The sequence below is a fragment of the Ambystoma mexicanum genome, chromosome 14 (genome assembly GCF_040938575.1).
Source record: "Ambystoma mexicanum isolate Mex_15411 chromosome 14, UKY_AmexF1_1, whole genome shotgun sequence".
Classification (NCBI taxonomy): domain Eukaryota; kingdom Metazoa; phylum Chordata; class Amphibia; order Caudata; family Ambystomatidae; genus Ambystoma; species Ambystoma mexicanum.
Genome location: NC_090940.1, coordinates 579,972,431 through 579,987,441, shown reverse-complemented (window position 1 = coordinate 579,987,441; position 15,011 = coordinate 579,972,431).

Below are 15,011 nucleotides of genomic sequence, written 5' to 3'. Positions count from 1 at the left end.
TTAGGGGTAGCAAGGGGGACCACAGGGGTAGCAAGGAAGAGCTCAGGGGTCGCAGGTGCGACCTCTGACAGCCCCAAAATGACGTCCCTGCCTAAGTGCTTCAAGACATTGGAGGATATACAATGAAAAAGGCACAAGTATATATATATATTATATATAGACATGGAGCTAAATTCTGCCTTGTGTGTTTGCCTACTCCATCCTGGAATCTGAACTCATCTATGGCTGCATCAGAATTTTGATGCAGGAAGAGATGCAGGGATCCTAACTATTATGATTGCTTTTAGCTGTCCATAGGCATCGGTTGTAATGGTGGCAATTTGTACTTTTTGATAGTGGCTGTCATTAGTGGACAACACCAAGCGCATAAGCAAACCCTGCTATACCTGGGTTCCCATGCCTAACACTGAATCATGCGGGCAACCCTTCAAAACTCTCAGAAGGAGCATATTCCACAGCAGGCTATACTCAGGGACCACACTGACCTTGGAAGGACCCAATGGGAGGTCCCTAGTCTAGGGGCCTCATTACGAGGCAGGTGCTCCTGTAATGAAGGGTGCCGTTACGGGACCGGCACCCTTCATTACGTGATGCCCTATTACGAGGTTCCCTTGAGGGACCCGGTAAGGACGCCTGGTAAAACCAGGCGTCCTTAGCGGGTCCCGCGAGGAGACCAGGGAGCTAATAATGGGCCGGTTATTAGCTCCCTCCCCATTGCCTTTGAGCCCTATACAGGCTCAAATGGGAATGGGGATGGGTTTTTCCAATGAGGACTTACCAGGTCCTCCAAGGTTGGAATGGCCCTGTAGGGTGTCCTGACCCACGTTTAAGCTACCCTGCTACAACATTTGGTGCTGTGGGCTTAGGAAATTCAAGATGGCGGACAACCCACATGTGCGCCGAAATCCAGGAAAGCTGCGCAGTTGTGCGCACACCAAAATGGTTACCTAACTTGCCACCCACCAGGGTAAAGAAAGGTCTTTGTTAACAAAATCCACTTTTACTGATGTCAAAAAGTTGCTGAAATCGTGACTCATTGGACCACTTTAAAGATTCAACCCTTTTTGTGGGGTTCCACATAACCATCTTACTGTAAGGAGCCCCATCAAAACAATGTTAAGCAAGGATTTACTACCATGTAAGAACCATTCCTGTTTAGAATGCATTAATCCAAGAAAATCCCAAAAATGGGTGCAGTACCAGTACTCACCACTATCCAAAAGCCGGCGTTTTAAAACCACTCTGTTTCCCTGAAGGCAAGTCAAAATGCCTATTTTCAAACATTGCAATATGTGCAAAATATTTACTGAACACCAGCAGACATTTGGCAGAATGGAGTTTTGTGTGCCTACAAAATCTGGGAAATGAAGAGCCCAAAAACAATGCTTATAACAAAAATGCTATGGAGTCAGCAGCTTAAGCCTAACTGCAACTGGATTTAAAACCACCAAAATCGAAAATGTTAAATTAAATGAGTGACCTATGTTTGGTGTCACATGCCTTTGTAACTGTTGAAATGTCATAGTTTTGCACTTAGAATCAGCATTCTAGCTGCATGTGTAAAATTACAAGTTATTTTAAAAGCAACAAAAAGTTAGCTGAAGGTCTGGCTTAAGGAACTTGATTTTGCCTAGCAACGGATCCCATCAGGAGTGAAACTTGAGTCACAACTATGTTCCCAGGCCAATGTTCCTTTTGCTGCCCACACTAAGGATATGCCATCTATCTGATAATTGAATTTCCTGTGCTCTGCCAGAGAGTGAACAAAGCCCTCTCCACTCAGGCAAAGGTTTTTATTACAGACGTCGTAAAAAGTGGCTTCCTCCTGGAGAAGCTGGGAGGGGCACTGCCTGTGAGAAGCAAGCTGGCTTGGCAGAAACTGGAAAGACTGGTTTCTGTACCATGTGACCTGAAAAGACACACCCCTGCAGCAAGGATATCGTTTTATAAAAAGGGGGATAATTCATAGTGCGGACATGTGAAAATTTTATAAATGATACCATAATTCTTGTGATTTTTCTGCCCACAGTTTAAGACGTGGTAGGAACCGGTGGTATGTTCAGGGGGGTTTTAGCGGAAAAGTGGATATTACTCTAAATGTGTGCATGTTAAAAATCTGAAACTTCATCAGTTAATGTCCCTACCCCCTGCACACATGTATGTAAAGTTGGGTCCATGTCGGAAATTGAAAAAGCAGTTAAAAAGTCAATTATGTACACTCTTTGAATGCAAGCTCCGAGAATGAGCAGATTTGGACATAGACATGGCTAAATTCAGCCACACCATGTATATGTAATTTCAAACAACTGTGTAACTCTGAAGTATGGATTTTGATCATATATATATTTGGGTGCACAGATGATAAGGGAGGTTGTTTCAAGAGATCATAAAATGACATCAATCTGACTCACAGTTCAGTTTGCCAATCAAGCGGAGGAATGGAAGCCTGACCAATGACGAATGAGAGGGGCAAGTCTAGTGATGCAACACACACACCCATTCTCAAGAAACAGATAAAAGCAGAGAGTCAGGACACATAGAGACATGCAATTTCATCTGCCGCTGGAAGCCCTGCCGGAAAAATCCATACTTACCTCCATCAAACTCCAGAAAGCCAAACTAGAGACTTCAATCTATCCAGAGCAGAGACCAGACCAGAGAGAAAGCAGTGCTGTGCCTAGCAGAGACCAGACCAGAGAGAAAGCAGTGCTGTGCCTAGCCGAGACCAGACCAGGCGCTGTGAGCAGAATCCGGAAAGACCTGACCAGACTGAAGATCGTGACCAAGTCGCTTTCCTGTTCAAAATCTCTTGTGAGTACTTAGCAAAACTCAGAACACATCTCTTAGTTTAAATTCATCTAATTCAATCTATTTAACCTAAGTAGAACTGCCTCCTATCTGTCACCTGTCATTTCTAGTAAAATTTGTCATTTTGAAAAAGTGTGCGTTTAAAATTTACAAAACCAAAAACGACCTTTACTAAATTGCTCATATCTCCGCAACCGTTTGGGCTAGAGACTTGCAATAACTTTCATTTGGAAGCTGAGATCCCAGGCTTTCCTAGGACCCCAAAACGGTAGAGATAGTCCTTGCGGTTCCTTTGTAATAGCGCTCGGCGCATCCGTGAATTTTGCCACGATTTGCAATTTCTTCACATGTAAAAAAAACTGCTGCTGCCTGATTTCATTTGCCAGAAATTCGTTTAACCTGCTAACTATCCCTGCATCATTGCTAGTGTGAGCCTGGACTAATATTAACTAGATACCACTCACCCTGAACCTCTGAAAAGGGAATTAAAAGCATTTTAGCATATTTTTTAATTCATTGCCAGCACATATCAAAGCAATTTGGGCCTGTGTTTTTAAACTTCTGTTTTCTAAGCTTGCTGGGGTGAACTGAATCACAGTTGATTGCATTTCTGAGAACTGTGTGCTTCCTTCCATTTCCTTGCCTTGCATCAAGGGGGGAAGGGGATTGCCAGAGAAAAGTGATTACATTGTTTTGCTGAAATCATATCAAGTTGTTTTCTATACTGCATTTCATTCATTCAACCTTGCATCCATTTGAACTCTATAAAGCATTTTGTACCACCTTCTTCTTTTGTTCCTATTTACCAGTGTGCTACCTTATCCATTTCATGTCCACTCATTAGTGATTATAAGAAGTGTGTTAGTGCCAGATTCTCCGTTGTTAATCTTCATCATATCAGATTAAGTGTGCTATTCAGTTATTGATTTATTATAAAGCGTGATATAATATATATTGTTTAAATTATCAAATAAACCTTTTAAACTTGCAAAACAGAACTACTTCTTGGCTCAGTGGGGTCAGGGGGATTCCAAGAGAGGGGTGTTATATAGGGGTAGTCATCCAGAACGCATGAACTGGACCTAAAGATATATCAATAAGGGTTTTCATTCAGTATTATAGACTAGGCGTTGACTTAGCTGTAGTGTTGAATTGAATCCTCTTACAGCCCAGTAAGTCCTCATTGGAGGAACCTGGTACTGGAACCCAGTATCGAGGCAGCCATGCCCTTATTAAGGGCATGGCTACCTCCATAATCGTATTGAGACCCTAGGCAGTCTAATGAGTGTGACCGGAGGTCAAGCTGATTGTCACAATGGGGAGTTTGATTGTTCCTGGGCATGGAAAAATGCCATGTCATGGGCAGTGTCCATTAGGTGGCATTGAGATACCTGTGAGTTAAGTGCCCACTGGGCATTGCCAAAGTCCATAACCAGTGGGCACTGAATGTATGTTGGTGTATATCATTTAAAGAAAAATGATGCATCCAAGAGATTTAGTTATTTTGCCCTACCACCATAATGTCCTTTCAATCAATGTGTAACTATATGTGTATATCTGTATGTTAATGTGTGCATACACACGCATACATATGTTCAAATACTAATAATGGTAGGTCCACACTTTGACACAGCACAGACATTGGTCTTGGAATCGTTGTTAACGTCCATGGGGAAGAAGAGCATGGGGGACTTCAGCAATGGGATTCATTGAGCAAGGTGGGCGCATTTGGAGAACAGTCTCCAAGACCTTTACTCATATCACGAGTTGGATAGTGGATCTGCAACTCTGTTGTTGATGCAACACTGTTTACATAATGCTCACATACACACACACACACACACATGCACACACAGGGCCTCATTAGGACCCAGGCGGTAAGGGGTTTACGGCGGCGTAAACAGCGCCGACCCTTACCGCCTGATTCCGAGGTCCCTTAGCGCCATGGAGGATTTAACACCTGCTTTTAGCAGGTGTTAAAATCCATGGCGTTAAGGGACCTTGTTGTTAATTACGCCACCGTAATTTACGGTGGCGTAATTAACGCCTTCCCCACTCCCATTATGCCCTATGGGGCAAAAATGGGAATGGGGAAGGGTATGGGTATTGGGGACTTACCGCCCCGCCAACCTCGGAATGGGGCGGTAAGTCCGCCAACCACCATGGCATAAACGTAGTTTACGCCATGGTGGTAAAGGTACGACCCAGGCGGTAACTTACCGCCTGGGTCGTAATGAGGCCCACACTGTTCAAACAATTCTTGCGCGCTCACACAGTTGCGTGCTTCCACACACTCACACAGACACACACACTCACACAGACACACACTGGCCCTCATTACAAGTCAGGCGTTAAGGGTTTAACAGCGCCGTTGGTGCCGTTAACCCTTAACGCCTGATTCACACTTTAACGCCTGCTTTTTGCAGGCGTTAAAGTCCAAGGCGCTAAGCGACCTTGGTGCCAATTACGGCACCGTAATTTACGGTGCCGTAATTAGCGCCTTCCCCATCTCCATTATGCCCTATGGGGCAAAAATGGGGAAGGGCAAATGGTGAATGGGGAATTACCGCCCCACTCACCTTGGAATGGGGCGGTAATTCCGCCATCCACCATGGCGGAATCCGGCATGGACCATGGTGCTTATAGCACCATGGTCCACCGCCTGAATTGTAATGAGGGCCACTGTTCAGACAATTCTTGCAGGCACACAGTCACGCGCTCCCTCACACACACACACCCACGCACACACTACACTTTGAATGCTATTGTCCGTGTATAACTGTGCATTAATGCAGCTCCACTTTCAACTGCAAATAATTGAATGCAGCAAAAAATGTACTACGGCTGTATTTGGGTCACTTTACTGTGCCCCTTCCTCCTTGATACAACATGCATATGGTTTCTGTGATTTTTCAAATGTCCATTGTGATACCAAGCTAGCAGATTGGCATCAAAGCCTCAGGAAGAGGCGGCAAATCCCAGGTGGCAACCACCAGGCGTGGAGCGAGAAGGCGCTGTGTGGCCTAACCAGCAAGGCACATCAGTATTCACGCCTGCCCCCCCGTGGGAGTCCCCGCGCAGGGACTACTATACTTATAACTGAGTCAAGTGGTGCTAAACTGTGTGGTTTTATCACACGGAGCTATATCCCCCAAGGAACAGGAGCCTGCACTGTGAAAGAAGAGTTCTGCATTTAGAAACAACAACAAAAAAGGAGGGCAGTGGCGCGCAGGCTGCACAGCTTCAAAGGCCGCCTTTTCTGTGTTCTTATCAAAACGGGAAGGTTCACGTTACCAAGGTAACGAGAGATACTGTCCACAGTACATAAGTGATGCTCTGTGGTCACAACCCGGCCTTGCCTTTGTTCCAGCAGCAGTTATATACCTCATCGGCAGTGGAAGAGCTCCCGGGGATTTCAGTTATCCACATACAGCCTCCCCTTGGAGAATTGGAGCAGCTGCGTGAGAGAGAGAGAGAGGTGGTGTTTTTTTTTTTTTTGTTGTAACAGCGCACAGCATGTTTGCTGCTCTCTGGCCGCATCTCGGCCGGCGCTTTCTGTTCTCACCCTCGTCAGAGGCAGAAGGTATCATTTGATCAGCTGTTTCCTCTCAGCACAACACGTTGGTGTCTGCACAGTCTGCTGTTTACGAAAGCTCCGAGCACTTGCTGTCCCATGCGGAAGGTGTCTTTCAAAAGACCAAACCCTTCTCACATATCTACATCTCCAGCTCCTGAGCACTTTACTCCACCCTCTTTCCCCCCTCCCCAAAGACTTCAGAAATGCATCGAGTCTTCGCCCACGTAGATCAGATGTCTGCAACCTTTGGCTCTTCAGATGATTTGGATTACAACTCACACCAACCCAAGCCAGCATAGACTGTGGTGCAGAATCATTGGAGTTGTGGTCCAGCACAGCTGGAGATCTCCAGTATCTTAATAGGATGTGGTTGTAAAGTTATTACCCTTTTTACCTTCATGCGCCAGGTCATCAAAAGAAAAGCTCCACTCAATAGGGTAATAATTATATAATGGTGTATTTAGGTGTATTTAGAAAACAATTGCTCTATAGTGACACTATATAATTTTCGTTTGATGACTTGGCGCATGAAGGTAAAAAGTGTAACAATAACTTTACAACCTTTTCCCCAAAGCGGAGTTGAGGAACCATTAATACTCCGTTGTTACTGAGCTCATGCGACAACTACTACATATCATTTCTGGAACAAACATAAGGGCGCTGAGGTCTACTTCTAAGAGTGTCCACTGTGAAAAGGTTCCTCACCCTTTGTTATTTCTGTTATTAGGATGTGTGCATAACCTTTGCCATTTGCATAGTCACCAGAGGCTCTGGTAGATTGAAAAAGAGTGGGTGGGTTTGGTCAGTTGGGAGGAGAGCCTCCTCCACAGCTTTGTGTTGAGGAGGCAGATTGGAAGTACCCTGACCTCTGCGTCCTTGGAAGCGTTCAGGTTGAGAAGTGCGGGAGGCATCAAACGGCTCTGTGCCCAGAGTGGTGCCTTCATGCGTATAATGCAGACGTGTGTTGCCTAAGGGCTCAGAATGTTGGTTTTATGGTAGAAGTTGGAGGATTAAGATTGTGATGTTCAGAGTTTGGGTAGAGTGTTTTTTACATGTTTATGTAAAGCCTTCTACAGGTGGCTGGTTGGTGTGCGTTTGTGTGTTTTGAGTATGGTGCAGAAAATGTATGGTTTGACACAAGGCAAGGCGTATTCTACGGATTTCCACAGTACTTTCAAATCATTGGTTTTGCTGTCGGTCGTATTGGAGTTTTAGGTCTTTAGCTTTAGTGATTGATGTGGGAAGGTGTCCCGTGTTGAGGTTTAGCTATTCTGGGAGACATAGGAAGGTGTTCTCTTCCAGTTTTGGTAGTGCCTTGATGTGATGTCTTCTAGTCATGATAGGTGCCTGAGCGTCATGGGATGTGCCAGGGTGGATGGGTGATACCCAGAAAGGAGTTCCCTTAGGTTCTGTCTGTGTGTGAACTATTGGGGAGTGTTGCTTGAAGGATGCAGTTTACACATTCTGTCTGTTAAGTATTGAAGGTCAGGTTTTGTAGACATTTCATGAACTTCAGATTGGTTCTTCAGGATGCAGATCTTCCTTGGTAGCATGATCCACTGCTTGGCTACCATAGTGGAGAAAGTGAAGTCTCCATGTCTATTTCTGCAAAAATCTTCTGGTTTCTTATAGTCTGTCATTTCTTGATCGTAGACGTCTGCTAGGAACACAACCTTCACTGGTATCTTGGGCTGAAAGCTGATTTGTCTGAAAGCTGTCCACCAGGCTGCAGCCTGCCCAATCACAGGCTAGAATGAATTCAGCCACACCACATTCACCCTCATGGGTTTACACTGGCTAGTTCTTAAGGCCTCCGCCATCGTTAAGGCAGCCGGTATAGTCTACAGGGCAATGATGACCAATCCAGCAGTATGCCTGTATGAAAATCTATCCATGTCCAGGGGAACTTTGATATGCCAAAAGTCGTTACATCTTCTGTCTGGAAACCAAGAAATAAAAAATGTGCAAAAAGTTCAAAGCAGTCATTCTCACTGCTATGCACCCGCATTCCGGAATAACCTACTAACACACACCAGATAGGCCCCATTGCTCCATCGCTTCATGGATAAAGTGAAGAAACTCTTCTTTACAGAACTGGAACATCTCTCTGAACACTGATTTCACAGGTGCCGTCACCATCTCCCTTCCCCACTCCTACTCACCCCAAGTGACTACTCATTCTTGGTCATCCCCTTCCTTCATTGACTTGATCCTAGTGACTCAGCCCCACCACCTATACACAGCCTGGGAAGAAGTGTAAAAGAAAGCAGGGGGTGGGCAATTACAGTATTCACCCTCTTAATCGGAAGATTGTGCAGCTAATGTGGAGGTTGCATTCTCATTTGACATCATTGGTGGTAAATACAGCTGGTTTACATCACCTTCCTCTGGTCGTTTTGTTAAGAGTGGGCTGAGGTTAGCTGCTTAGAGCCATCACCCAATGCCTTCCTGGCACACCGCTTTGGATGGCAGTGAGACACATTTGTCCTATTTATGAGAAGTTGGGGATGCCAATGATCAACATCAAAGTGCTTCGCGCCTCTGACAGCTCATTGACTTTTTCTCTAAGTTTGTGTCCACAAACAGCAGTGCTGCGGATCAGGGAAATAGAAAGGATTTAAAAGCAATAATAGTAATTAAGAAAACTGACATATATGGTAATCGACATAAGAAGTCCTTCTGCTCGGCATCTGTAGCAATTACTGAACTTCCCTGGAAAATAAAATACTCATGGGCACCAAATCAAATCCTTTCTGATATGCATTAAACAGGATAGAAATGAAGGTCAAATGAACAAGGCACACATGGCTCAACTACACCAGAACAAATTCCATCCTTCATCCCTGGGCATAACACCTACCGTTAGTGATTTGTACATCCAAAAAGGGGTAATAATGCAAGGGGAAGACCTCCCCACAAACCCCCACTCGGTTTTCTATTCCCTAACTCAAGGTCCATCTATTTATCATTTAAAAAAATAAGGTGCAAACAAATTCGACCCAAACAATTTGCTATTTTCATCCTTATTTTTGTATTTGGTTTTTGGGGGCATTGCCGGCCACAGCACAGGCACATAGTACATCTGATAACAAAGTTGGATAGCAGTCAGGGAGGGCCACAGCTCTGAGGATCGAGGGTTAACTCTACGTTGAGTTCAACATACTTGTTCCTCATATTGGAGAAATTATATGCCTTGTATCATATCTTTAATGTGATCTGTTCCATTTTTGGAAGCTTAGCTAATACACATCTGTCATCTGTCAATAACGCCAAGAGGCCCCCCTGGGGGTGAACATGCGGTCTACAATTACACCTGTTATGTTAGGTTATGTCATGTTAATTCCTCCATCACTTCTTATATTGTTTTCCCTATTAAATTTCCACGACCTGCGAATCAACCATCTTGGCAAGAAAGTAATTTCTTGACCCACAGGTGACTAACGCGTTCCAGTTCTGCTGGCAAGAGGGAGGGAGAGAGCGGTATACTTATACATAATTTAGGCAGCATTGACTGGAAGACCTGCATCTGGTTAATCCATGGTTTCCATCATACTATCACATCTGTCCAAAACTGCAAATTTTGAGTACAGCCGTACAACAAGGGAGAGTTGGATCCTCTCTCCCGAGCCAGCATTGATCAGTTTCTCTCGGGCCTAGTTTGAAGATCTTTTTAGACTTGCAGTATGTCCTCTATTGAATTGTTTATTGGCACACACAGTGTTGATGGTTAATGTTCTCTTTAGGCATATCACTTAACCACAATGCCATTTCTTCCGCATACACTGCACAATTTCCTTCTCCGGGTCTATTTTCGATTATTCTGTATATTTTGTACTGCAAATTGATTTTTCGGGAATATTCTAAATGTTAGGGATCTTAACTTTTGAAAGAAATTGAAGACCTAAACACATATTGCACTAAAAGTGAAATATTGGGAACAATACTCAATTGTCAACAAAGAAATCACTCCAGCCATTGCTGGGGAGGGCACATTGGCACAAACTAAAGAGACAGATTAAGATTATTATTTAGAAATTTAAAAAATCAATGGAAAGGAGATCAGGGTGGATGCTGCAAAAACAAAGGACCCCTTTCCCGGAGGACACACAACCAAATAAGTGGAAGAGAGCCACCAATCATATACATCACATATATCATGTCAACAATGATATCATGTGGAATGTGAAATGTGGGGACGTGTGATATGCATACTGAGGGGGTGTAGTTGTTTCTAATTATGAATATCTAGCTAACGACAATTGGCTAATTTCAATGATTGTAGGTTGTTCAGTTTTTATTAATAAAGTTTATCAGATAATTTCTTTGGACGTGTACTTATATGTTTTGTTCATGCAACCTTGGCAGAAACAGATGAAGCTGAAGCATGCTCCCTGGCAAAGATAGCCTTTTGATGCCCACAGACACACAACCCGATTCCAGTACCTGCGGGCCATTGCAACTGCTAGAGAAAAAAGACTGGCAGAATTCTGCTTTTTTGTTATGAAGTCTGAGAACAACCTGGATAACAAATCAGCAACTAGTCACAAGGAATGTATTAAGTGATTTTAGGAAATGTTCAAGGAAAATACACAATGCCATCAGCATGTTTACAAATACTTCCAAATCTCAAGAACTGGAAGCCATATTTGAAACACTTGGCAATTTATTGAAGTTTATGACTTCCTGATGCCCATTTTTTAGCTATGGGTACTAGGTGGTGCTTGCGCCACTTATAAGCCAAAACATTTTCTTTAGAATACAGATAGGTACTAATGACATATGAGGAGGGACACAACGCTTGTAGGTGTTGTGTGGTTATTTGCCGACTCACTGACTGCCCATGGCCAAGGTAAACCCTATGACCATTTCCACCAAGTTCCTGCACTTCCCCCACAAAATACGTTCTCATGGGAACTCTTTGAGCTTGCCTTAATGCAGCCTTACTATCTAACTATAGACAAAGAGTGCCCGCCAGTGTTTTTTTTTCAAATAAATCTTCTGAGAGTTAATGACTAAATAAAAGCTGTAAACTCACTCCTGCTATAACAAACATGTCTTAATCACTTCTGCGTTTAGCCACTCTATTTATAAGCATCGTGTGGGTCTTTCACTTAAAACATGCATTGGCAAAGCCAACATTTTCGGCTTGTATATAAGTATTAGTCATTTGCCAGGCCCTTTTTTATAGATTCCCAGGTTCTCGTTTTGCACGTGCTACCATCAATGGTCAGTTAATACCATTAAGGTAGTGCGTGGCAAGTGCATTTCCCATGCCTAAAAAAAGGCCCAAACTGTTGCTAGGGGCAATGCTTGTTCGTAATTAATTTGTACTTTTCTGGTTTTAACAACGTTAAAAGGTGGCTTTACTTAATCACTGTTAATACTTGTCTAGCAGTTGTGCTTGTTTCCCTGCCACCTCTTTCTCTAGCTACCTCCGTGGTAAACTTCTTTCACGCACAATGAGTTCACCACTGAGACCAGAAAATGCAAACCAACACATACATTTGAATGTAGGCAGGACAGGCAAGTAGTGACTGCACTTATGACTAACTCCTAGTTTGTAAGGGTAGTGTCTGCACTGCCTTCTCAATGGCAGACTGTTCATTAGGCCAAGTATGGATAGACAATGGTCATAGGACTGTGTAGACAAATGGTGCATGTCACATCAAGATACATGTAGCCACCTTCATAATGGGTGTCTTAAAATGTACTTATTGGTTGAATTACAATACAACAAGATTGTGTAAAGTGGTAGGATCATGAGGAGTCAGGAATGAAACCCAGGCACAAGTTAGTCATGCTTTTGGTTAAATACTTTTATTGAAAACATAATGATTGGGAAGAGGCCTCTCTGACCCTGATCAAAGAGGAATTTTCCTATCTAAAACCAAAAAATAAGGCTCTGTCTGTGTCAGGATATCAATATCAAAAACAGCCTTGTTTCCAAAAGTTCTATTCTGACCCTCACACTATAAACTAAACTATAAGGTAAAAAGGGAAAGTCTTTAAGCTTAGGTGATTGCAAAAAGAGTATGTAAAGGAAGAATAAACAGCCCGAACAAAATGTTCTCCTAGGGTGAAAAGCCTTGTTTCCCAGGGGTGGGCCCATTCTCCTGGAATTCTTCTCAATAGAAATGATTATTTGTCTCACAGCTCTTGATGTCTTTCTTGGCTCACAATAGTACTGTTATTTCCAAAGCTGCTTAGCTTTGTAGTTCCACTTCTCTCAAAATGTTTCTTTTGTTTGGTAAATACAGTTCTCAGTTCTATATTTCTTCTTATGACTTATTGCAGACTTGCAACTTCCTGGTATACTCCCCTGTCGGGACTTCTCATTCACATGTGCTTGCCTGGTATACTATCCTGCCAGGACGGTTTGTATTCACGCTTATCATTGCCTGGTATACTCTCCTGCCAGGGCTTCTTGTGTTCACACAGAATTGTCACTGCCTGTTTACTATCCTGTAAGTACTTCTTTTAGTTACAGGTAATTTCTCTTTTACTTCCACAGTTTTGCATACCCTTTTTGATATAGTGTATCTTCTTGATACATCATTTGATTTGTCTTCCCCTCTTATATGTATTCCATATAATCATATCTCCTTAGGGGCATTATTTGAAATATACTTGCTTGTTTCTCATTCAGTCTGTTTACTTTCTCTCATTCTGTGGCTTTAATTATTACAGTTAATATAAGGCACGTCGCCAATACACCCTGGGGTCCCCACTGTGTTTTGGTTGACTCACAGCTTTTGTTGGCAATCTCGGTTCTGTTTGTGTTCAAGCAACAAATGTGTACTGCCAACCTTCCTCTCTAGACTGCTCTCATGTAGCTGGTGTGCCCCGTAGCTTTGCCTCACAACACCTGTCTCGATTCAGGTCTCTGTAGATAAAAAGACTGCTTTCTGTGGTTGCCGCATGCCCCAGTAGTTTTGCACTGGCTCCTGGCATGTCTGTGAAGGGACTGACCTTGCAGCATGTCTTTTCCGGTGAGCCGGGTTCATACTTCTAGCCTCCACAAGCTTCACGGATGAATGAGATGACAGCCTTCAAACATCAGCCGCAGCTATTACTTGCTCTATGGTGTTTAAATCTCTTGCGTACAAGTGCCTCTTGTAAACAGCTAGAACGCTCATTGAGCTTGGGACTTCTTGTGTTCTGCATGGCTCTTTCCATCTTCGTTGTTCCAGTATTTGGGTGATTGTGAGCAAAGGAGACCAGTGTTGTCCGGTGAGGTAGATTATTTGGAAAATCACTTTCAACAGTTCTAAATGATAAATCAGCTCTATATGGTGAATAATTAGAACTGGAAAAGGAGGTCTTTGAGCTTCCACATTTTAGACTATGGATGGAAGTTTCATCTACAGGGTTTTGGGAAAGGGTTTTTCTACTTTCCCTAACAGGGGGTCTAGATGCATGGCAATAGGCCATGAGGGTGTTGGAAATAAAGGCTTCCTCTTCATGGGCAGTAATCCGCTTTGATCCACACAAACGTATAATGGAATATGGATATGAATAACCAAATTCAAACTGGTTCTTGTGTAAATACTGAAAACAATTGTACATAAAATAAAGCACATGAGTGATTAGGAAATATTATGAACTCAAATTGAAATGTAAATTGGAATGAGATTTGAAGAAACTGTTGAAATGCAAAATGGATTGAAATCTGAAGAATGTAAATATAAATTGGATAGTAATTAGAAGAAAATGTGAGATATAAGAAGTGTTTTGTGCCTTGAGAAAGCCCTAGGAGGGCAAAACATTTGCATGGGCCCCATTTGGCTAATGTTGGCATAAGAATACGGCATACAAATAAACATCTAATTAGTGATGTAGAAGTAAACAACTTATAATTGTGTTTTGATTCAAGATTTAGTGCATTACCCCACTATCATATGTTATACTCACCATTTATGACACTACATGTGAATAGTAGTCTGTGTTGGGCGCGTGCAGCTGTACATACATTAGTTAAAATGATTTGGATTTGCAAACCAAAAGATTACTCAAGGGTGGGTGCATCACATAGCATTCACCCCCTTTCTTTTAGTACACACATACTTCATGCCACCCCTGCATAAATCAGTGCCCCAGTTGTGCCACCCCAGTCAAAAGAGTCTGGGCACACCACTGCACTGGAAGCAACTCTCTAATTGCAACATTGGGCACACTGTTTAGGAGAATGCTAGGTTGGGTGGCTGTGATCCTCTTAGTATGTGTACATGTCCTATTCTGCACATGAAATTATTGAAGTTAGAGCAATTAAGGGTTTAAAGAGGGGGCAGCACTACATCACTGTATGGTAACTACAAAGTCTTGTGAAATGTTCCCATCTTACCTGTCCCCCCTGTCTCCCACCATAAAGTCTAACTCGCCAGACAGACACCCAGCCTACCGCTTCTGGCACTGTTGTACAGCCCCCTGCCAGCACCCCCAGCATGAACAAGAATGCTCCTCATTGCTGTGTCCTTGCCTCTGTGAAGGGCATGTAATCTTGCCAACCCATTAATGGCTAGCCGAGTTCACCTGCAGATGACCTACTCCGGTGTCTTTCCACTAGTGATACTGGAACCAATACTAGGCCATATCTGCAGACAGTAGATAGACCTTAAGGCTACCATGG